At 41.8% G+C, this 24,763-nt stretch overlaps 1 protein-coding gene across 5 annotated transcripts in view; it reads left to right on the top strand.

Annotated features, from left to right (window-relative positions):
• Positions 1–438: 438 nt before the first annotated feature.
• The window catches only part of SVIL (supervillin), a 601,346-nt gene continuing 577,021 nt past the window's right edge, over positions 439–24,763 (top strand). For 3 of the 5 annotated variants that reach the window (XM_069211284.1, XM_069211281.1, XM_069211275.1), the window contains exon 1: positions 455–555. The gene's annotated coding sequence lies outside the window, so the exon portion shown is untranslated. Of the gene's footprint in view, positions 556–24,763 lie in introns of all 5 variants that reach the window. The other 2 variants (XM_069211285.1, XM_069211277.1) reach the window with 1 other exon arrangement.

Below are 24,763 nucleotides of genomic sequence, written 5' to 3'. Positions count from 1 at the left end.
TTTACTTGATGTGTTGTACAACATAAAAGAAGCCAATACAAAGTGCAGTGTAATATATTTCGAACATGAATGCATTCTGAAAGTGCACATAACTACACCACAGAACATGAACTACATAGTACATCTTTCTCAGCTCTTGGGACTCCCTCTCAAACGGAAGGATCCGGTCCACGTCAAACTTTACGTCCCCCTCCACTTTTGGCTGCACCAACTACAATATAGAAAGGCTCAGCGCCCCGTGCCTGGAGTACCGGCCCTCAAGCGGTTGGTCGAAGGTTTCCGGAGCAACATCACAGTCTCTCCTCGACCCAGGCTTAGGGGCGGTTTCTGCGAGGATGGCTCGGCCGCCCTTTTCGGGGCGGGTTGTTTGCTTAGCCAATGAAAGAATCTACTGGGACGACCAGCTACAAAGACTCTACAAATAACGCCCCTGGGCCTGTCAATCAGTATAAAACCAGCTTTCCCATTTCATCGCCGTGCTTTCATCCATTGAAGTTTGTTACCATCTGAAGCAAAGCGGAGAAAACGGGATATTTTAAGGTCTTCTGGCGGGAGGTAAGGCCCACACTCGGGAGCCTCCCGCCTGGTTCGGGAGGGTTGGCAAGTAGGCTAGTATTCGTTTACACCGGCACTTTCACTCCTCTTTTCTGCAGGGGAAGAGGAGTTCGTACACATTGAGTAAAACTTTCAAAGGACATAAGTTTTGAGATCGCAGTTTGATTTTGAAATAGGAACATTACGAAACCAGGATTTTTTTTTTTTTTTTAAACGGTTTTTAGCCTAGTAGTTTTACTCCTGTCCATGTCGCAGAGTAACCTGTGTTCAGGCAAGCACTCCTTCTTAGGTAATAAGCATGCACTTGGAGCGAGCTGTTAACCAGGAGTTTATACAGTTGTGTCACCTACGCGAGCTTTTAAAACTCATTTATGGGCGTCAGGCGGCTGCTGTTCGAAAGGAATACACTGACTCTGGGAGCAAGGCGTGTGCGTTTCTAGCTGCGAGCTCGTGTTACGGTTTAGTCTCCTGCAAACCCCTTTCCTTCTCCTGCATCGCTCACCAGCAACAAGTTATTTTAAGCAGCCTAAAGCCGGGAAGCGCGTGTGCATACCAGATGGGTGGTTCATTTCAGCTCTCTTGCCTAACTGGAAACTGAATGCCCGAGTGCCGTTTATTTGTGCTTTTATTTCAGCAGCTAGGCACCGTTAATTTGGCCAGTGATGCAGTTTCTGCTGGCTGCTTGAAGGTTTGACTTTCCACAGTGCTTGCTCATTTCCTGTATGTACATTGGAGTTGGTATGCTGCCCAGCACGCCGGTCGTGGATGTTCTTGCAGGATGTTGTCGTTTTCTTTTCCTTCTGGCCAAAGGAGGGTAGTAGGCTGGTGACATTCCTCTCCTGCTTTAGATCTTGTGTGTCCCCCCCCCCCCCCCTCCCCTTCTTGAGGCGCATGTACTTTATGCGCCGTGCATTAGGAGTCGGCAACTCTTCTTTTCCTCCCTCAAAACAAGTTATATCAACTGTTGCTGCGCTGTATCTCGTGACTTATAATGACGCACTTAGTGCTGTGGTGTTGCGCTTTAATTTTATTGTTTAACGCAAGTCTCAAATGGCAAGTAGTTACAGATGGGTATTATTGCAAAATACTTCCCAGAGTGAGACGAAAGCATAGACGCAGGCTGCCGGTCCGTTCACAAGTTAGAGCGGTTTTGCTACCAGAAGCGGTATGACTGTTTAGTTTGTTAACGCTACTTGGAGTCACGCGAGGTTCTGGCTGGTGCAATGTTTGTGGTACAATGTAGGCTCAGTCAGAGGTGATAACTTAACTTGCTGTTTGTTTAGGTTAGCGTACTTTACATAACGTAAACACATGGTGGGTGTAATGCATATATTGTGTGCTGGATTACGCAGGCTGTCTTCACGAGACTCTGCAAGTAGAAAGCGATATCCCTGTAAATCGTTGCGTGCATGCCAAGTGAACAGTCTTGTTGCAATCTATTGATGACCTGGCTTTTTTGGCTCGAACTTGTTGGCATGTTTAGTTTTTACAAACATATGTATTGGCTCTCCTTTTTTTGTTTTGTCTGACTTTGCATATTTGTGTTCGTTTTAGTACTTTTTATTTTGTGCACCGAGTAATCTTGCTTGGGTATCATACTTTTTAAAACAATCCTCGGCAATACGAAATCCAAGTGTAATGCATAAGAAGATGGGTGTAAACTACCATCTCTGCCCTTTCCTCTATCCAGGAGATCCATTTACAAAATGTAATCCCTTTCTTTACACCCAATTTTAAGTTCCTTTATATGTTTCAACTGTGGTGTAATCGAATTGGTTAGTTGGCACGGGCATAGTTTAGTCAGTAAGATGGTGAGGTGATGTGATCCTCATATTTTCCAGCTATAATGCTGGCATATCCTATTAAAATATATAGGAATCGGGGCATGAGGGAGGTTTTTTTAAGAGGCAGGAGAGAGGAGGGCGGATTGTTAAAGGCATTTAAAACGCAGTATTTTTTTAAGACATTCAAAACGTGTGTGTATACGCGCGCGTGTGTTTGTAAACATCCCAGGTGAAATCCGACAGATGCACACACCCTACTAAAACCACTTGTATCTAACTTCGTACTAGGAAATACATTTATTTGGGTGGGTTTAACACTCAAACACTGCCCATGAAACTACGCCCCTGTTAGATCTTTTGTTTTGAGTCGTGTTCTAGTGTGTTGTATTGTGTGGGGAGGGGCTTGTATTGTGTCTGAAAGATGATGGTGAGCTCTGTTATAGATTTGTATTCGGGCAACAGGAGGCAACGTCTAAACCAAGATTATGTCCGTTTTGATGGGATGTGTTAGTACCACCACCAAACTTGCCACTGTTACTAGAAAGAAGATGCTACTTTTGTACACTGCATGGTGGTCTTAGCTTCCCAGGTGACAAAGGGGTATCCTCCTCCTCGCTGGCGCAGCGGTAGCCTCCAGGCAGTGATCAGAATTTAGCTCCTAGATAAGATATGAAGTTAAGATGGCACTAGTAAACTTAGCCAGGAGCTGGCACTCTCACTCGCCACAAGCTGTGGGAAAGTTTAGGACACAGCAACACTCCAGAGCATTGCTAGTTTTTTATGACACCGTCCCATTTTGAGACAAGCATACTATCTTGATCAGTTATTTTTTTCTTTTGTTTTGCCCTCCTATATTCTACCTGCGTTCGCTATTAATTGCATGTTGTAGTGCTCGAAGTCTGTTTACTGTTTGCTATCTCAGATGGCTACAGCGAATCAATAATAAAACCGCCCTTACATCGGTTGATGTGTGTGTGTGTATATTAGTATCTATACAAAATTGTGTATATTGTCAGTAATTAACACCAGCTGACTTGGCTAACTCGTAGATGAACTCAGTAATTCTCTTGGTGTCTTTGAGCAATTGACTTGATATGAAGGACCCAGGATTATAACGAGCATGGCTTGTCCAGTTTGCAAGACACAATAAGTTAGTTTACAAAATCTGACTTTTAATGATCATCTCCTTCAGTGTTAGAGCGTTTATGTCCCTGTATTGTATAGTCTGATAATAAAGATACTTAAGGGCGGTTTGTGGGGTTTTGTTGTCTATAGTTTATAGAAGTTGATGTTGTATGCTACAAGCCATTCTGCTTGACCTGTAATGCTGAAAATGTGGGACTTATGGTTTGATACGCAACCTATTCCTTATTATGCTTTTTTTAAATTTCTTTATAGGTTTTCCCTTTTTAATCAACAAAAAATTCAAAATGCATCATCAGGAATGCTGATAGTTCATTGTAAGCTAAGTAGAAGCACCGCATCCCTCCCCACCCCGCCTGTTTTTTAGGTACAAAGTGATTATCAAATTTTAACATATCACACTTCTATGGTATAGTGACATTTTAGAAGATTGAATGGGTTGTCTTTTACATTAAGCGTACATCTCTCTTCATGACATTTCCACTCAGTTGAGATTCAATAAAGGATCAGCATATGCATGGACAGACGGGTAACAAGGCAATAGGAATAATGGTCCTATCGGTGTTTCATTTCCTATGCTGCCAATTCCATATCAGTTGGAATGTGTTAACAGTCATGCAATGGGTCCCATATCTCTGAGTCGAGACCGAGGAGACAACATTACAGCATATAAGGGCAATTGGTCAATATAATAGATCAGGTCAGAGAGCCATTCTTTGAGTTTTGGCGGTCTCCTTGTCCCCATCGACAAGGGACCCTGCACTTTGTAAGGAGGAGAGCCACGCATTTTGTGAAGGTTGCTTATGATTATAGGAGTGGAACAAGCAGGGGGTAGAGCAGTGGTTTGCCCAGTTCGTGGGCCAGCCTATAGCAAGCATTGGGGGTGCAAGCAACTGTGGAGTAATAAGGACTACGTGGATGGGGGGGGGGGGCGGAAAGGGTCTTATGTCCCCGCTCTGTTGGCAAATGCGGAAGGAATGGATTAGGTTTACACCAATGAATGGCACAGTGCGCTTGAGCGCACAGATAATCTAGTTCCATATCGGGAGCCTAGAGCCCTCATTTGGAGAATGGTAACGTGAGTATCCCACTGAATACGGGGTTGCTTGCCTGTCCACACTAGTGGTATCATCTGAGTTTTAAGCACCTGGAGGAAGGGGCGTTCAGTGGAAGTGGTACGTTAAGGAATAGATTCAGGAATTTGGGTAGAATGATCATTTTCTTTAGCACAATATGGTCAGCTAGTGACTGGGGCAGTGAAATCCAGTGAGTAATACTATACCATGTCTCTTAAGATTACTACCCCTAGATATTTGAGCTCAGTGACACCACTGCAAGGGGAAATCCGGGGTGAGAGGTTGTGGCCTGGAGTGAGAAGGAAGAGGTAGGATGTTTCCCAGTTCATCTGCACACCAGATAGCCCTCCCCAAAGTTGACAAATTCATAGAGGATGCCATTAAGACTGACTTGTGGAACTCTGAGATAAATGACTAATTTCATCCGCATATAGTGAGACTAGAATATGTCGATGGGTATGGAAGTGCATATTCTCGATGACATTAGCGTAGTTTGGCTGCCAGTAGTTCCATCACTAGAGCATAAAGTGGCGGAGAGGGTGTACACTCCTGTCACGTGCCTCTGGTAATACACAGGGCAAAGGAGACCAGGCCTTTGCTCCTGACTCTTGCTACTTGCTGTGAGTATAGAAGGGCAATCCAGATCAGAAATCAGTTGGTGAGTCCCATAAAGCAAACAGTTATTAAGAAATCCCATTCAAGGGAGTCGGAGGCTTTGGTGGCATTCAGGAAGGCTAACGCCCCCAGGTCTGGATAGATGTCCTGCATCGGAGCAAATCATGTACGTGGGTTATGGGATGTGGCCTGTTGGGGTATCAGTCCCGATGGCCCAGTCTTACTAAGGACTGTATGAGAACGGCCACTCAGTTGGTGAGTATATCAGCTAAAATTCTAACATCACAATTAAAGACAATGACCTATAAAATTCACACTTAGCAGATGATTTACCCGGCATATGCAGAGTAGTGATTATAGCCTTTACACATAGATGGGGAGAGTAGGCCAGTGGTCTTTGCCTCATGATATACAGATTTTAGTATCAGTATGCCCTGCTCATGATCTTATCAATGATATCATCAGTGACCTTGCATATGTAGAAACACACTTTGAATACTTTTTGGATGAATTGCAGGTGCAATTGCACCAATAATACCTCATTCTCTCCCAAGGCACACAAATATTAGCTGAAGGTGGTCGAAATTCATTTCGGTCTAAACACTGGTTTAGCAGGCATGCACATTACAGGAAGCCTTGGTGTCCTCATCCTTGAATCTGGCAATAACATGGGTACCATCGGCATAAAGAAAAACTAAAAAAAGAATTCAATCAAATGAGCCAGAGGAATTTGATAACAAGCAGTAAAATAAACAAATCTGTGCAGTGCTGCAGGGACCCAGCCTGGAGGAACATTCAAATGAAGCCTTTTGACTCAAAGAACTATTTGTTAAGAAGTCAAGTTCGGGAAGAGTTGTAAAGTGAATTGTAGGCTTGACATTATCGTAAGCCACTGTTGGATCCAGCTGGATCAATGCAGTAGGAGTGTTTGAGTCAGATCATCCAGTACTGAAACAATACTGAGTTCTGTACTGGGACTTGAGTGAACTCTCATGTGTAGAGTAGGCTGTTGCTGGAAACAAATCTTCACAGCTGAAACACAACTTTACTCAGTAATTTGCTGAGTAATCGTAGTTGGGGAACACATATACTATTCGACAACGCTTCAAGATCCAAAGCTGGCAGAGGCTCTGCTATGAATTAGCAGAGACAAGAATTCATCAGTGTTCAAAGGGGAAAAATGTCGGATGCGGAATAGTCTTCAGTTCCCTACTTAAGTAGGGGAATAGACCGGGAGGCACTGATGCAGTCAAGGAAGCTTGGATATCTTCAAGTTTGAGCATGAAGTCTGCAGCCTTTCGTTTCTCAGTAGACTTGGTAGATTACCTTTGCCCGGACTACGTTGAAGGCACTTAAAACTCGAAAAAAAGAGCCTGCAAGACATTGGAGGCCTTATGGATTTTGTCAGTTAAAAGCAGCTCAGCTCCTCTAATTATGTTTACAAGCGATACTTCTCTTACACAAAAAGAGAATGCTTTTAATTATTGTAATTGCTATGTTAGCAATATTCTAGGATTCTCTGGGCAAGCTTAATGGCTTTCAACTCTGATTGTCGCTTGTTTCTCTTCCTTATTAGTCTGATCGGGGCAAGCTGTCTATTGCTGCGTGGAGGAGATTAGTAGAAAAGGGTTGCTTTCCTAAAGGAAACAATGCAGAAATACTATTGCATAATTCTATGGGAGAAATTCTCTCTGAAATAAACTGAGAAAGCTGTTATCAATGGAGAATTTCACAAAAGAAAGGTAAACCATACCGGTCGGCCCATGGTAAAGGGTAAGGTATAAAGATGACTAACTGGAGAGTAAGCAGTGGCTGTTGGTATGGGTACTAAGAAGACCAGATTTAAGATCAGCAAAGATCCAAATATTTAGCAACAGTTTGAAGAGAGGGTGGATCAAAAGTATTTTACACCTATTAAAAGGTCGGAGTTCAGACTTGCAGCGTCCATCAGCGCTATAGATAAGTAATCAAGTTCCTCCATTGAAACAGTAGGTGGGGGTAGGCAAGACAGTAGGTTACCCAAACAATTTCTAAGCTTTATTAGGGGGTCGAGCAGAGGCTCACAGCAAGGAGCCACCTGATGTTCAACGCAAGGCCACCACCTCTTTAATTAGTGTGGTAAGCCTAAAAAATTGAGTAACCTTCCAAGTTGAGATCATTTAGAAAGTCGGGATCAATCAAGTCTTTGTAATGGCGAACAAGTATAGATTAAAATCTAAACACATCTTGATTTAGGCATTCTTAAAAAATTGAGCATTAACAAACAAATGGTAAAAGACCTTCAATTTGTCATATGAAGTGGAAAGAGGGTTGCAGGCATCTAAATCTTTGTGGCTAAAAGATTCGCCTTTCTACCAGCACCCAAGTAAATAGAGGAGAATAGAGATTCAGCAGAGTCCTGCAATCTAAGGCGTACTTAATCCGTCTTTGTGGTCAAAAAGGTAGCATAACTGGTGACTGGGCCCAGATGGTTTTACCCGCGAAAATCATAAATTTACCTTGCTTTTCAAAAAGCTCTTTGCTTTTTTGGTCCAGACTTGAGGAGGCTGGCGTTGGCGATCTCTAACTTGCAAAGGTCCAGTGCCATTTTATATACATAAAATACCTCTTCACCTTACAGATGCAGAGTATTTAACCCTCAAGCCACTCGTCTATCCCTAGCAAAGTTGAGTAAAAAGTCTCCTAAGGATATTACCAAACCCCCGTTATTCAGACGTGGTTTAAACATATTTACTCTCTGGGCTAAAAGTGTGTGTGGTTGTTGTGTTTTTTTTTTTTTTTTTTTTTTTTTGTGTGTGTAAATTATCGTAAAGCACATATGTAGCAGGTAAGAGACATTGTAATTGAAGATTATAATTTCATGGATGCGGGTGATAGGCAAGAAAGTCGTTGGGACTGGCTGGGTCGTAGATATGGTAGTAAGCTGGCCAAAGTGTAACGACCAATTGTGTAAATAGTCTTGTATTCGGAAGATTGCTAAAGGGCACTCTGCCGATCAAAAAAAGTATTTACTCAAAGTGCGAGTTGCAACCATACATGTAGCTTTTTGGCTTTCTTGCCGCCGTGTTAGGGCACATTGTTTGAACCTTCCCAATCCGCAACTAACAGAAGGCAGCAAAATTGTAGCAAGGTGGTGTGAGGCAACAAGGGGCGCTGGGGCTTGTGGCCTGGGAATGGGTTGATTAGCAGGAGTATCATACAGACCTGGACGTTCCAGAGTTTAGCAGTCCTTTTACTCAGTCCTAAAGTACCTTCTCTACAGTCAGCCAGGAGCTTTTGAACAGCGTCTGTGGTGCATGGAATTCCTGCACTCTGTCCTCCCTCCCCTTGGAGATAATGCACAAGTTGGATTTTTTTTCTCCTGAGCACAGGTCTGTATGGCACTCTGAAGTCAGGTTGACACATGCCCACTGTTCTGTTGGATGCACGGTGGGAGTGGATTCCTACATATCAGTCACGAAGAAACACACTCATTTACGCATATTTTTCGTTGTGTAACTGTACATGGACTCATCTGGTACCGCTCCCATGTCCTGAGGATGTTTTAATTGGTGCCCAGCTGTGCAGAGCAGTCATACCTGAGCTGGAAATCCCTTCTGCAAGGTTTCCAGCTGATCATATAATTATATCCTTAACCGTCTGGTTGTTTGAGGCATCAAAATGTCACACAGCTGCATCATGTGGGTTGGCAGACATGCACCTGTGGAGTGACTGTCGTGCATGACACAAGTGTCTTAGTACTGTCTCCCACAAAACTGGATGCAGTTGTAAAGAATCGCACCACAGGAAAATGTTTTTTTCTGGAATGGACTGAGGTAGAAGTAGGTGCAGCCTGGTTTATAGTACTTTTATCAAAGCCTTTAGTGTCTCCTACAATAGGAAGTAGGCAAACAAGCGTGCATGAACTGGTCCAGCAATCTAGCATCGTGAGCAGAGACCAGTAAAGCAAACAGGATTGCTGTGGCTAGAGTCGGACATCCTGTGAGTTTCAGTCATGTAATAAGACATGGTGGAGCGGAACCAGGGCGGTGATAGTGAAGAAGATTTTAAGGGCAGATTCTTCGGAGAACGACTGGTAATTGATCTAAATTTACACAAGGGCCAGAAGGACTTCGGTTACTGCTGGAGAGTTGTCCACCATCCACACATGAAGCCTCCAGCAATATAGTGAAGATCAGGTTTCAGCAGAATGCACACCTTCTCTGTCCAATACCTTTTTTTTCGAGGGGTGGGGAGGGGAATTGCTGTACTCACATCAGCTGTTAAAAGGCTTCCTATGAATTAGACACTGCTCACTGGGAGCTGACCATGTAAGGCGAGTTATGGCTGTTCAGACCTTGCAAAGGAATGAAGATTGGCTCATTCGGGAGATACTTTTAGGATGACCATGCCTAAATGACCCTAGGCAGTGAACCAACTAAATGCCCATAGTTGAGGGTATTTTAGTGTAATTAGGCACCAGAGAGGAGATCATAAATAAAATCAAGGAATGCAGGGCTATATCATGGATGGATGGATGGACGGATAGGGGAGGAGGGAATGGACAAACTTCCCAGCCCTTTTTGAAAGTAGAGGGACAGCATACCCAAATTGAAAAACCTCTTATACAGCATTGTTAAATGAAGCCTTGGTCTAGTTCCCCTTGCAAGTCATTTGGCAGGACAAGAGAAAGCCATTATACAGGAAATCCTGTGTTTTCTAGGTGAAAGTAAGCAGGTCCAAAGGCGTCTTTGACTGTGGCAGCAGAGGACTGGAAAAGAGGAAGCAGCAAATTTTAGCCTTTATGGACAAAGTATTTGGAACAGTGATGAGATCTAGGCGATCTGACAATGGATAAAATTGGAAATGAATGATGAAATGCCAAAGCATGATAAACTTTTATTAAAAAAAAAAAATCCTGCTGAAAAATTGAAATTATTTATTTCAGAACAGTGTCATAATTCCCAGAAAAGGTCCAATGGCTATAACCATGCTTCCAATGTTTCCTAGAGCATGTTTCTAATTGTGGACAGCTAAGTTGCTCTTACTTCCAAGAAGTCTTAGAACCGGTCTATGGTGTGGTGTGCGTCTGTGCTCTGCTACTTCTCAGTTTGTGGAGTTTGTCTATGGCCATGCAGAGGTCATCTAGGATTGTTGTATTTTGTTACCTGTGAGCTAACAAAACAGACTGACCTAGTTTGAATCTTTAAAGTCTTGTAATGTCATAAAGCTGGTACTGAGTTAGGATGGGGTGTGTACGTGAACACTTGTCAAACAGCTTGAGGATGAAGGATCGGACACGTGCAAAGAGAACAGGGATTAATGTGTTGCGAGTAACTGAAAATTCATTTTATATGAACCCGGACCGCAGGTTTATCATTTACTTGATTTGTGTCTACAGGTAACTGATTGATCCTCCTATTGAGGGTATTTTGGAATAATGATTGACTAGCCGAGCTAGCAGTTAAGTGTCATTCCTCCGGTTTAATGTAAATTGTATATAGTACTCTTAAAGATCTTATTGATCTTGTACATATATCAAGCTTAGCTGCAGTGATGTTTACCAACTTCAGCTCAAGAGGAAAGTGATGGTTATGATTATGACAACTCCAGCGCAAACAGTATTATGGCTGATGTGATCATGATTATTTTGTTGGGATGGGTGTACCATGGTGTATGTATGACATACTGTGCCAGATATTGATAGTTGCGTCAACCCTGTAGACATGTAACACTTACTATTTGCACCTGTACCATCTTCAGATTGTCATTAGTATGGTGACAACACAGTTTTAATGTACATAAGCCAAAATACCTAATTTCATGCCTGTTACTAATGAGGCTATCAAATTATTCTGGTGTTCCCAAGCTAGTTTTTTTTTTTTTTTTTTTTTTTTTTTTTTTTTAAAACACAAGGCAATCTTTAAAGGAATTTGTGGTGTGCTGTTTGTGATACATGAAAAATGAGAGCACAGTGCTTCCAAAGCACGTAGTAACCACTCCTGACTGACTTTCCTCACTGCATTAATTTAACATCTAGAAATGATTCTGTAGATATGTTTAATGTATACTTTTTATCACAAACTCTATTGTCTAAGAAAGAATTGTCAATAGTTTAAGAGAAATTACTTAAATGGCATGGGTATTTGCATAGTATGAAAGGAAGCAAAAGGAGTTAGGCAGAGGCACTATACAATGGTTAAAGCGATAAGATATTCGACATTCTCCAACAATAGGTACGAGGCAACCTCTGGAAACCTTAAGGTATTAGCAGCGAAAGCAGCTAAACTGTTTAACATGGGTGCAATAAAGACCCAGCACTTATTGGAAGCTAAAACGATTAGTTGTGAGCTGGTAACGGGGGTACTCTGTTGCCATAAATGGACAGCCGAAGGCTTCACTCTGGCATGGAATACTGACTGTTCTACCAAAGTACCAAGAAAATAGTCAAATCCATTCATTCAAGGAATCCGGATTTATAGCAGGAATATGTAGGATAACCAGTGCATTTTGTACCTATTCAGTAGTCCAGGTTGGAAACTCGACATTAATGCCTTTTCTCACGTACTGTGGCGGGCTTTTGATGGGATAGAATGGTGTACTTTGTGGAAACCCTTAAAAGTAAAACAAAAAAACAAAAAAATCCTCTTGACTTTCAGATGGATAGATGAGCTGTATGAGACCACGAAGATTACAGTACCGTTTAATGGTTTTCTTGAAGCAATGCTCACTGGGCAGTGATTAGAATTTCTGTACCCTCTTTATTTGTTCTGGCTAAAGTTGGACCCTATTAAACCCGATGATCTTCTGATGCAGAAAATAAAATGTCAAATAAATAATATTATTTTTTTCTCTTCTCGAGTGGGCTAGTTCCTTAAACTATTTATGCACTGGCAACTGGAGTATCACCCAACCGTATAGCCAAACTTCCAACCTTGATTCTTTGGCTCACGTTTACCAGAATATTAATTTCCAAAAGGGCGTTTGTTAATACGAACATTCTGCCAATGAGGTGGAGTTTCCCAAATGGGTGGTAATTGGAAAGGTGCGTCCTTCTACTTAAGGGGGATGGAAGGGAAACAGTCTCTTACGTGGAGAATATTGGTGCATAATAGGACTTGTAGTTTTGCTTTTACTATGTCCTAGGAATCCCAGCATGGAAATTGCTGCTGCACTTTAATTTGCTTATTTACATCATCTTTGTGACCAATAACAATATTACATTCGCAACGTTCCCTGCATAAAGTGTTGCCCCTTATTTTAAAGGGCGTAGGATTATTTTTATTTTTTGGTATAAACATTACGTGGCTTTCTGTTTTTGTTTCTTCGACAACAGAATTCAGCCCTGCCTGATGTCTTTACCTTTCATCTTACATTGTAAAGGTATGTCTTTTCATGAAAAGAGGACCGAGTAATATCATGGACCGAGTTTTACTTTCAGTTAATTATGCGCTTTGTAATACAGTGTTTTAGTAATTTAGCTTTTAATGGGACTCGTCACAGCCATTTCACAGTAAACCCCCATCTCAATTGTGTGAATACATTTTGATTAGTTATGCTTTAGCATTCACCTGAAGGTACTTGGAGGTAGGGTTTATTAGAAGGGAGCTGAGCACTGCATGCTAGGTTTCTATAACCAAGGCTGGATGGTTTCTTCTTTTTTAATGTAATGGGCCCTTACATACCAGGTATCTGCGTTTTGAATTTCCTGAGGGTCGCGTGTGAATCATGGCACCTATGTCCTGCTAGAAAAAGAGCCATTTATGTCTGGCTCTCCAATTTGTACTCTGGCCATTACCTGTAGCTATGTCTTTGTAAGTATTAATCTATCCTCTTGTCATTGACGGAACAAATCCAGCATCCTCTCTGAACTACTTAACCACCTGCTGGTCTCTCGCACGTCCCTAAAGTGTGGTATTGGAGAATGGGACACAAACACAAGATTAAGCATTCCATATTCTCTTTTGTATAATAACCTAAAATAACTATATATATATATATATATATATATATATATATATATATATTTTTTTTTTACTGTTTCTTTATGTTGGTTGGTAGTGTGGGGCTGCCATGTTAGGTGCCATGATGAATCTCGTACTAAGTGCTTCATTGAATGGAAGTGGGCTCACCAGAGCATTCCTCACCTCATTTTACTGTAGGTTTTAATTGTTTTCACCACAGTCTAAATTTTTTTCTAAGCTACCACCAAATCCTATATTAGTTTTCCTGTGCCTTAGGCAATCCAATTCGGAAAAAGCACACTTGACCTTTTGAATGGTCCAAGTAATCTTGTTCCAGCCAGAGTTGCTGGCTCTGAATTATGATTGATTTAAACAGCTTGTTGATGTCACTGTTGGAAATAGCCTTTTTTTGCAGGGTTATTCCCTAACCTTTTGCCTCCTTCTATTTTTTTTTTTCTCTTATCCGTTGTTTCTGGTCTTAGGACTCTGGGCACTTTACCATTGCTGACCAGTGCTAAAGTGCAAGTCCTTTCTGTCCACATTGTATTGGTGATTGGCATAATTGATTTATTGGTACGTTCCTAGTAAAATGCAGTGTTTGCCCAGGGCCTGTAAATCAAATGCTACAAGTAGACCTGCAGCACCCATTGTGCCACCCACGAGTAGTCCTGTAAACCTGCCTCAGACCTGCCACTGCAGTGTCTGTGTGCCGTTTTGAATTACCATTTCAACCTGGCAAATACACCCACTGGCCAGGCCCAAACCTTCCCTTTTATTACATTTAAGTCACCCCAAAGAAAGGCCCTAGGCAGCCCCATGGGCAGGGTGCAGTGTATTTAAAAGGTAGGACAGGTACTCGTATGTTTTACATGTCCTGAAGGTGAAAACCAAATTTAGCAGTATTTCATTATTACAAGGCCAATCTCTCCCATAGGGTGACATGGGGATTCCCTTGAAATATCTTTTACGTGCAGGTTCCCATTGGGAGCAGATAGAGATATGAAGGTTGGGGTCTCTGAACTCACAATTTAAAAATCCATCTTTTGGTAAAGTTGTTTTTTAGTTTGGAAATATCACTTTTAGAAATTGGGCATTTTCTTGCTTAACCATTCTATGCCTCTGCCGGACTACTGAATACATGTCTGGGTTAGAATGTCAATTGGACTGTTTGTGAATTCACTCTAGACAGTCACACAAAGGGACCTGAGGTGTGTCCTGCCTATCCTGATGGGTCTTCCTGGGCTAGAGTGGTGGGAAGAGCTGGCACATGCACCTGAATAGGGCTGTGCCTGTCCTCCCACAAAGCAAGCTCCAACCCTCTAGAGTATGTCTGGGTGGGGGGGGGGGGGGAGTACAGTGAGAGGCAGGGTCTTGTGTACTACAAAAACATTCTTTTTGAAGTTGTCCAACTTCAAAGGCAGAATTGAGTGTAAGTATTGGACTGCTGACCCCACAACTTCTGAGCACTTCTGGACTGAGGATGTTCTGCCAGGAAGAAGAGCTGGATGGGTAGGAGGAACTACCACCCTGCCTGTTACTTTTCTGTGCTGGCCTGCTGTTTACTCTTCTGTCCTGAGAGTGAAAGGACTGGACTTTGCTTTCTACATCCTGCTTTCCGCTGTATTCCAAGGGCTTGAATAGAGCTTGCCTCCTGTAGTGAAGTCTCAGGGACATCAGACTTCATCTGTGAGTGCCCTGGACTTTTCTTATGAGAGTCCTGACTTGCCAAGTGGTGCCAAATCTAGTCCCTGGGCCCTTAGAGTGGAAGCTGGTGACGTGAAGTAAAATCCACGCACCGAGGCCATTGCGGCAGAAAAAGAAGCAGTACCTGTCTCGTGGCTGCAAAATCTGCAAATCTCCTGCTTCGTTGTAGATCCATCATTGCTATGCATCTGGATTTTCCGCGGGTCATCCCTGGGTCTCATTTTCTTCATCTATGCTGCACCGCAGCAAGGAATTGATGCATCACCCGTCCTGTGGAAAAAAATATATACATTACCAGTCCAGCGGGAAAATAATGGGTGCATTACTTGCTTTTCTGACAAATCACCTCCTTTGCGGCCCACATCAACCTTGTTTTTGATGCATCGAAGGTAATATGTGTTATAAGGATACAGCCACACATTTTTTTCAGGATTAAGACTCTTAACTTTAAAAATTTATATATTTTCTTGTGTATGTTGGGTTTTTGTAGTTTTGGTCTTGTTTAACCTGGATAAATATTGGCTATTTTTCTAAACTAGGCTGGAGTACTTTTGTAGTATTTAAACTGTTACTGTGTGGTATGTACAAATACTTTACACACTGCCTCTGAGATAAGCCTACCTTCTTGTGCCAAGCTACCAAGGGGATGAGCAGGGGTTATCTTGGGTGTGACTCCCCTAGCTTGACTAGAGTGAGGTTCCCTACTTGGACATGGTGTAAACTGACTGCCAACTATAGATCCCATTTTTTAACAGTTACCATTTTGGTCTTTTGACATCTGTTCTGTGTGCATGTTAATAGCAGAACTTGATCTGAAATCGTTCTAGTCACCTCTAAAATGTGCCTACTTTGAGACTATGTACTTTCGGGTTGTATGATGCAATTAATTTCACCCAAAGTAGATGCAGTTTGTCTTAACTTCCCGAAACAAGCAGTCTGCCTTGTTAGCAAACTAGATTGTGTTTTGTGTTTTTTTGTTTTTAGTACAACTTGTGATTTTCATGTCCAGCCCCAATGTGGCTGTTGGGAGGCAGGAGTTTGGGCACTAGGGGAATAGTCTTCAACCCAGCAGTAGAGCACTGCAGTGCTTTGAGTTGTGTTGCGTGGCAGGCTGTCAAACGTCTGACAGGGTTCTCGCTACAGAGTGGTGTGGTGTTTCCAATAAACACCATGGAATATTTAGGCGGGTCACCGTTCACTGGCTAGCACCCATGTGCTTAAATGATGATGGTTGGCCATAAATGATGTTCTTGTATTGTACACCCGAAAGAAACTTTTTCACTGCAAGCTGCTCCTTTCGTTAGTCTGATCTCCTCTCGTGTCTACTTGCTGAACCTTGTGCAGTTCAGAAACAAACAGCTGCTGTGCATGCGGTCGACCCACATTCAGCTGTTGTGTCGTTGCGCAGGGTATAAACAGGGAGTATAATTTTGGATTGTATTGCACTTGACTCTCCATGGATCCAGCATTCTCCAGCTGTTCTGCATATTTTGACTGAGCCGTCAAACCGTGGCACCACAAGGAAAGTCGGTACTGTAATTATAAATGCACTTTTTCTTTTGACTCCGGGCTTTACAAAGCACTCCGTCCTGTCTTCAGCCTTGTTACAGTTGATAACTGCCATAACTTATTTTCTGTGGTACAAATCATTGTTATAATTTCATGAAACCCGGCACACCTGCCAAACAAGCTACTGCGACTGGGGCTCTGGAAGGGCCCTTAACAGATACATATACAACTAAATTCGAAGCTTTGACAAAAACCTGCTTTTTTTGTGAGATCTTGTCAGGTTCTTCTGCCAGAGACGGTTGATGAAAGGAGTTGCTGGGCACAGACAATTTGCCCATTCTTGATTACAAAGGGCACATTTATCACGCGGGCCTATCTTGTTCAGTCGGGTGGTGAGTCGGTCACTTGCTGCAAGCCTGCGTGTCGGTTAAATGCGGATTAGCTGGGTCGGATGAATTTGTACTTGTTGATAGACAAATTGTTTCCGAAGAAAAGTGTGTGTTTTCCGGGAGCTCGTTTTGATGGGTTCCGTTTTCTGCTCAGATTTGTAATCTAGCATAAATTCTTTCCTCCTCTCTCCCGTTAATGCGTTGGAGCATTTTGTTGGCGTTCATCTGTGGCGAGCTAGACCTGCACTGTACGCACCGATCAACTTAATGAATTACTGTATTGTCTGCAGTGATTGCGAGAGGGAGTCTCATGAAAACTAATCTTTCAGTCAGGCGGAGCTTCACGTTAGTTCGCCTGAATCGGGGGTATTGTTTATCTGGTTCTGAAAATATTCAGTGACCGGGGATAGAGAATGGATAGCATTTAAAATGACGTTCACAGCATGCAGTTACCATTGTAATAAAGATAATTAATGTTGATGTGCTTGGGTAATTTAGTCAGTCTTCATTTCCACCCCTCAGTCTACAAAATCATTGTAAAGAAAAATGGACCCATGTGTGAATGCTCGGGGCTCTTTTTTTTTATTTTATTTTTTTATTTATTTTTAAAAAAATGTAACGTGGTATTTAGTTCCTAGCAGATGTGCAAAATGCCCTGTATTTTAACTGCTTCACGATTCCACCTTACCTGGGGACTTTCAGACCTCTCCATCCTATTGGAGAGGATAAAAATAATAGGAAAAGAATGATCATGCGGAGTCTTCCTGTTTTTGCTTCCACTGATCTCAGATCAGTTTTTTTTCACTTTACATTTCTGCATACGTCCCTTGTTTATGATTTATTAAACCGTGCCTGCCATGCCCTTTTCCTACCTTTGCCCACTTGGACTTGAATCTTTCTCTGGGGTGAATTTGTTTGGTCGTTTAGGGATCTGCTTGCCAAGTTTTAAGTCTAGTCTGTTGCAGAGAGGTTCCCCTTAGTGGGTTAATTCACCTGTCTTTAGCAACTAGTTTTGTATCCAGCCCCAAAAAAAAAATCAAATTCACAAGATGTGTTAGAGTGTTATCATTCCTACTGAAAGCTGCTCCTCTGAAACCAGGGCCATTAACTTGGCAGGCGGTTGGAATGTAGTGCAGCATATCAAGTCAAGTTCGCTTGTCTTATATCCATGTCCCCACTATGTGTGGACTCTTTTATAAAGTGGAATCTGTAGAAGTGGTGACTGAATCTATTCAAGAGTGTGCTGTGGGCGTTATGGTACAGCGGGGTGGTAATAGTGGCCATGTGACTAACCAGAACATTTTGTCAATGTCCTTTCAGAACGGTGTTCATTATTGCCCCGTTTTAAAGGGGATAAAAAGATATTGTTGAATGTCTTCATCCTTTGTGTCCATGTCCCTTTATCCTTCACATCACTAGTAACTTGGTATTATAGTTGGCTAGCTTTGTGGTATATGTGCTGATTCACTTACTACAAGTCTGAGCCTTCAAGTATGGGTTTCCTGATTCTCTTCACCAAAGCAGACCACCCCTGCTTTAGTACGGAAATTTAGCACAATAGTTGCACCTTCTCATTCAGGCGTTACTCTGCATAGTATCAAGGGAGAAGATGCTGCTGGCATTATGCAGCTACTTGAACGTGCTTCTTCAGATACCTTGCCTGGTATGGTCCTGTGAGCCTTGACCTGCCCGCTATCTTAAGCTCCTCTTTGTCTCTGATTCACCTAGGGCCTTTGGGGAAGGTTTCACCACTGAAATGTCATGTTCATTCATTTTTCTTTTCAGACAAGCTGACTTCAAGGCATTGTACAGTTCATTACTTTGGAACACTTATCTAAATCAAGACTAGTCTTGAGAGAGAAGTTAAGACAGGGTAACTTGTTCTGTGTTTCTGAATTGACATTCCAGAAGTCCCTAACATTGTGTTCTTGTACTTCATAAATCCTCTTTTGCAGAAGAAATATTGTGTGGTGCTCCAAGAATGGATTGCGGACTCCCTTCCTGTTTAAAGGGAGTATGTAGCTTCAAGCATCCACCCACTCTCTCACTGTATGTCTGCTCGATTGCTAATGTTTAATCCTGCTGATAGCCCCCTATTCTTCGGTTACCATAATATTCCAGTATTTTGTATTTCACAATTACGTTAAAATAATTATAAGTACTTGTGTACTCTGTTGAACCTGTGGGAAACCTCTGCAGAAGCCTGGACATTTGTGAGCTTGTTGCACCAAAAGGCTGTGAAGTACATTGAACCAGCTCAGCCAGTTTGTCTGCCATTTAGATTAAGGTGCCCATCTTATTGGCTATTTAGTTTAAATGTTTAGCATAATTTGCATATGTTGCTCCGGAGGGTAACTTTTCGAATTTTGTCACTGTCTGTAATAACCCGAATTATCATCTGGCCATTTTCTTTGGGATCGATTGTCAGATACCTTATAATTTTGTTCACATTGGTCTGGGTTTCCTTTTGGTCACATTCTTTCACCACCGATAATACAGATCGGTAGCAGGCGATTCTTGCAAGTATTTCATGAGTCTGAGTCTGAGCTGCTGCCTCGATTCTGAGGAAGATGACTTCACATTTGTGAGCAGGGTATGGGGAAGCGTCTGCTCTCAGTTGCAAGTTACTCAGTCCAGCATTTACATGGAAAACATTTCCACACTTGGTCTTTGAGTACTTGTTTTCTTTCTCTCCAACAGTAAATGAGAAGTGGGTGCCAAAATGCCCCCCCTCAACCCATTCCAAAAACATGACTATCTTTTCCTTGTGCTTGTTACCCAGGTTCCTGATGGACCAGTTGTCACTTGTGTTTCTAAATCCTATTACTGTGTGTTTTTTGTCTTCTGCATTTCTCCTGGAAGAGAGTTTGATGCATACTCCAACCCTGGGAAATGCTTCCTTTTCCAGACTACAAATAGCGTTGGCATCCTCTTACTATCCAATGTCCTAAGGGGAAAAAAAAATCTCAACCTCACGCTTATTATGCCATTAGTTGAAGGGTATGCACCTTTCTGAAAGATTTCGGCTGGAACTTGAGGCCTTGGTTCCGCCTCTTCCCTGCTCTTTCCCGCAGTTCTTACCACAATCTTCTATGAGTTGCCGTCTTCTCTTAGACAGAACAATGGGATGCTGAATCAGCTGTTAGATATTTAACTACTAGCATTGTCGCTGACGCACGCTATGAGATTATTTTGCATGTGAACCATTATGTTATATCCTCTTGAGTGAAGCTATTGCAATGCCCTAGATGTTGTGTAAAGGAAGTTACACCACATGGCTTCTGTACCACAGAGCTTTATATCAAGGTTACCCAACTGTACAAAGGGGGAAGCTGAGTTGAAGGCAATAATAAATGACCAGTAAGAGCTCTGGGATTAAATAAACATCATAGTAACTTTCCACAGTAGACGTGATATTTTAATTTGGTGACTGCATATTCATGTCACTGTACCATGGTGCTGAGTGGTTTAATTGTGGACAGGGTATAGCATTGTTGTTTATAGTTGCCAGGTACTCTCCAACAATCGAATGAAGATCCCAAAGAACTGGAACCAGAGTCGGGGGCAATTAATAGTCTTGGGACAGGCCACCTGTGGAGATTCTAAGGGAAAGCACCTCGCAGATAACCTCTTTCTAGAGACCAGAAACTCAGAGGAAAGTTTTGCAGTGCTCCAGGCGGTTTGCCAAACGAGCCAATGACGGTCTATCGCTAGTGATCCATGCATTAGTTGATTTGAGTATGATTCACATTTTGTGCTCTTCTGCTGCATTGTAGTTGCAGAAAAGTGATGCAATGGGATTGATGGAGCATACTATTTCTGCTAAAATTGTAAGTCCTCTTTATAAAGTTGCAGAAGTAAATCTCTGACCTACAGGCAAACTGAATTTCCAGTTGCCGTCAAACCTGTAATGGATAAAGTTGTTTGTGGGGTTTTCAGTAGGAGATTGCTACCCAGCCTTCAGATAGAATTGCAAGTCACAGAAGGCATTAGGTCCCATCCTTGTGACTAGCTGCAGCAGAGCCATTTCTGACAAGAAGATGGAAGTTAAGGGTGAAAGACAGGTTTCCAAGCCACAACATGGCCTAATTGTCTCGGCTAGTGAGCAGACTTGAAGCCGAACCCTTTTCTCGATCGAGAAAAGGGTCTTCCTTAATTAGTAACTTGGTTTTTGTGTGAGGTTGTCCTTTCAGTCCAGGCTGCCTAAGCCCATTGAGGACAACATAAATCAACATTTGGACTGCTGCAAAAATCTAGCTCCAACAAAGCAAATGCAGTCTCCACCTACCAAATCTTATAGAAAATAATTTTACATTTATTTTTTAATTTGATTTATTGCCTTGCCCTCAACCGTTGCGAATCCCCAAGAATGTTCTTCTCCTAAAGCCCTTCCACAACTAATTCAGCTTTTGATGCTTATGCCCAAATTCAAGGATTTGTATGCATTAAAAATGCAATATCTAATTGTCTGTTTAAAAAAAAAAAAAAAAAATTATGTCTCAAAAGTGAGCAGGAGCATTATCCTCAGTTGTTTTTAGTCCAGTTTTCTGAAATATAGCAAGAATAACATGACACATCAGTTTACATTTATATGCTCCATTGTTGATGTGGCTTAGTTGAAAATTCAGCAATGTTGTCATCCTTGGAGTGGCACCAGAAAGGGGGCGGGGGGAGGGGAATATTGACGTGAATGTGCCCCTTTTAAAGAATAAGCCTAAGGGTGCACTGGATAATATACACATTCTCTGTCTATAATAGAGGACCTAGATCTGGGTCACAATATATCGCTGGCCACAAAACTACCAGTTACTTGCTACAAGGCACATTTAAAAATAAACTAGTTTGATGCCACTCATTGACTAGTAATGGGTCCTGGGAGTAGATATATTTCAGAACTCCTAGTAGTGCCCAAAATCCAAATTACACATGCGTAGAGTTCAGTTTTGGAGTTTAAGTGACCACTTGCAAGTAGAGTTGTCACATTTACCTATATTTGGCAAAACGTTCTCTGGTTTGCTAAGACACTGCATTTGCTGCAGTGCTTGGGTGGGGGTCAGTACAAGAGTATAGAAATTACTGAGTATCATAAAGTTAAAAATACAGACCTATAATCTTGGAGGGGGGGGGGGGAAGAGAGAGAGTCTTTTGCTAGGAACTATATTCAGATTGGATCCATGTCCTAAGTTGATTACAAAGATGTATGTTTCCAGCATAATCTTCAGTCTTTGCCTAACGAACAACAGCATTTTAGGCAGGCTGGCTACCCTGCAGTCTGTCATAATAGATTCATGTTGTACCCAGTCATTGGTTCTTTACAACATTTTAAAGCCCTGGCACCACTTGTATCAAGCCGTGACAGAGGTTCCTGGAAATTAAGGGTTGGCACACATCTCTAAATTTGGCAGACTAAGTTACCTCAGCATGGCTGCAATAAAGTACTCCGCCATGGCGAAAGTACATACTCCATACACCAAACTCTAAATCAAGCCCCAGGGCTCAGAATATTTGCCTGAAAAGCATAAATGCTGGGGGTTGCGATTTAAGAATTTTCACATGATTCATAGTCCAGTTATTTGTGAGTCATAGGTCCTGGTCTGATGCAGAGGCTAATCCAGCACAATGTTGTCTGGAGATTGTATTAGATGGTTATGAAACTCGGGCAATTGCATCTCAGTGGTCTATCTGCTGGTGCAGCAGCTTGTGTCCATTTGGATGAATGCATCTTAAGTTGTTGTTGCCCCCGTAGCAAAGTGCTTGTGGGAGCATGTTAATCGAGAGAATAAATTTGGTTCGCTGATGGTAGATTGACATATACTAGATGTTTCATAAAACATTATAGCAGTGAAGTACTAACACAAAGACAAAATGGCTTGGGCTGTGATAGCATTGATTATTAAGAGAATAGTTGCACAGTAGTTGAAAAGTAAAATTGGACATCTGCAATTTTTTTGCCACCCAAGACCAAAAACCAGATATGTTTGCAGCAGACTTGTTTTTTAGAAAATCTAGATCAAGGCAAACTGTCACTAATGTGGCTTGGAAGATCTTCAGTGGCATTTTATCCATTCCTCTGCAGCAATGATTTTTTTTTTTTTTTTTTTTAACCTTTGTACTGAAAGTAGGTTTCTTTTGCATTGAATCATAACTGCCTTCTATGCATGAATTTGTGATAGCAGGGTTTTGGTTCTACCTTCTCTAGTATAGTTTGTGTTGAAGCCTTAACATCATAGAAATGTTACTGGACCTGATGGTCGAGTAACTTGAATAATCTACTCAACCATAACTGATGTACTTGACCTATAGACTGGTCTCAAATTGTGTAATTCCCGTTGTTGCTTATGAGTGTACCTTCAGATATGTGAGCTCCACATTTCTGCTGTACAAAAAAGATTGCTTGGTTTGATTAAATAGAATAAATGTTTGCTCCATGTGTATATAAAAAAAAAAAGAAATTGGTCGCTCATATGGGGAACGCGTGATCCATTACTTGCCTTTTAGTTTACTAATAGCACTGCCACTGGGACAGGAGTGTTTCTCAGTTTGTTTAAACACTCACTTTTAATAAATATAGTACTAAAGCATGATGTGGTTGCACACTGTCATTTAAAGACCAGACATTGGCAGGAAATGTCCAAAAACCTTCCCACTAAGGTGCAGCTTTACTGATTAAAACTACATAATGTGTTAATCTGTGACAATCCGGTTTCAGAAAAACAGTTATTCTTTGCACCTAACCAAATAAAGTGTTCTAATTTGTTTTCATCCTATTAAAATATTTTTTTCAGCACACACAAGTACAAACAATGGGTTTTCACAACTACTGAAATATTTTGAAAATGTTTGTACAGTTGACTTAGCTATTTAAATGTTGTGTGTTAAGAAAAACCTGACAAAATCCTGGAACTCTGCAGAGAGAAGGAAAATTAATTGTTAGACAAACTGACTTTTGACCTCTGAGTCTGAACATGGAGCAAATGTGATAAGAACAAGATTTAAAGGCATCTTTATTGATCCTCCCCTTACTGACTGAACAGAACACCTGTTCTTTGTCAACTGGCCATAAGGGGCAAGTAGGTCCTAAATAGCTTTTTGAGGCCTGGTATTGCCAATATTTAAAATATGGATATATTGAGGTGTCCCCCCCCCCCCCCCCCCATCCCCCTCAAATGAAGGTTTGGTTTGGAATACTGATACTGAGTCCAGTTTCAAAGAAGAGGCTAACACCCCCTCCACACACCCTCCACCTCTGCACTCTGACTCATCTCTACTTTCCTCTCTCCCTCGACACTCTCACTTCAAGGTTAATATCTGTAAACTGACTATCGCTACCTTGCCAGCGTGTATCCTAGAATGGGAGTCAAGAGATCAGCTGTCAATGAAGCAACACTTACCTGTACTGGAACTGGGGCAAGGTTGACAGGCAATTATTACTCGTGGGCTTTGGACTGTTATGGAGGTTCTTGAGTAAGGCACCCTGTTGAGAACTTCCCGTTCCAGACACTAGAAATGCAGAGGGCAGTTTTGTAGAGCTGCAGACTGTTTACCGAAGGAGCCAATGACTGCCTGTCGCCATTGAAACCTACGTTACACGATTTAACATGATTTGCATTTTGTGCTCCTCTACTGCGTTGTAGTTGCAGAAAATGGACATCTGGAGAGTGCATGACAGCTTTTTAGTATCTAACTGTTAATGTTCCTTTGTAAATCACTCTATCTGTACAAACGCTGACTGAAACGTTGGGCACATTTTATAGAGGATACTTGTATAAATACTTGTGATAAGTAATCAAGCCAGGTGTCTGCTTTCTCTGCTAATCTGAATGAAGTAGATCTAAGAAAATGCTAATTTATTTTGTTGTGCTTTTCACTTAATCCGCAGGACAAATCAATAATTAGATATTATGTATGCCAGCAAATGAGTGATTGTTTGGTGACAACAGGCGCTAAAGGGCTTGTTGAGCGCATTGACTCCCAAACCTGTGGTAGCCTGTAGTACTGTTTAGGCCTGCACAGGTAGTGCAGGAGCCATTGTGTGGTATTTGATC

The sequence above is a fragment of the Pleurodeles waltl genome, chromosome 10, assembly GCF_031143425.1.
Source record: "Pleurodeles waltl isolate 20211129_DDA chromosome 10, aPleWal1.hap1.20221129, whole genome shotgun sequence".
NCBI lineage: Eukaryota > Metazoa > Chordata > Amphibia > Caudata > Salamandridae > Pleurodeles > Pleurodeles waltl.
The sequence above is the reverse complement of the archived record's forward strand: the minus strand, read 5'-3'. Positions and strand labels throughout refer to the sequence as shown.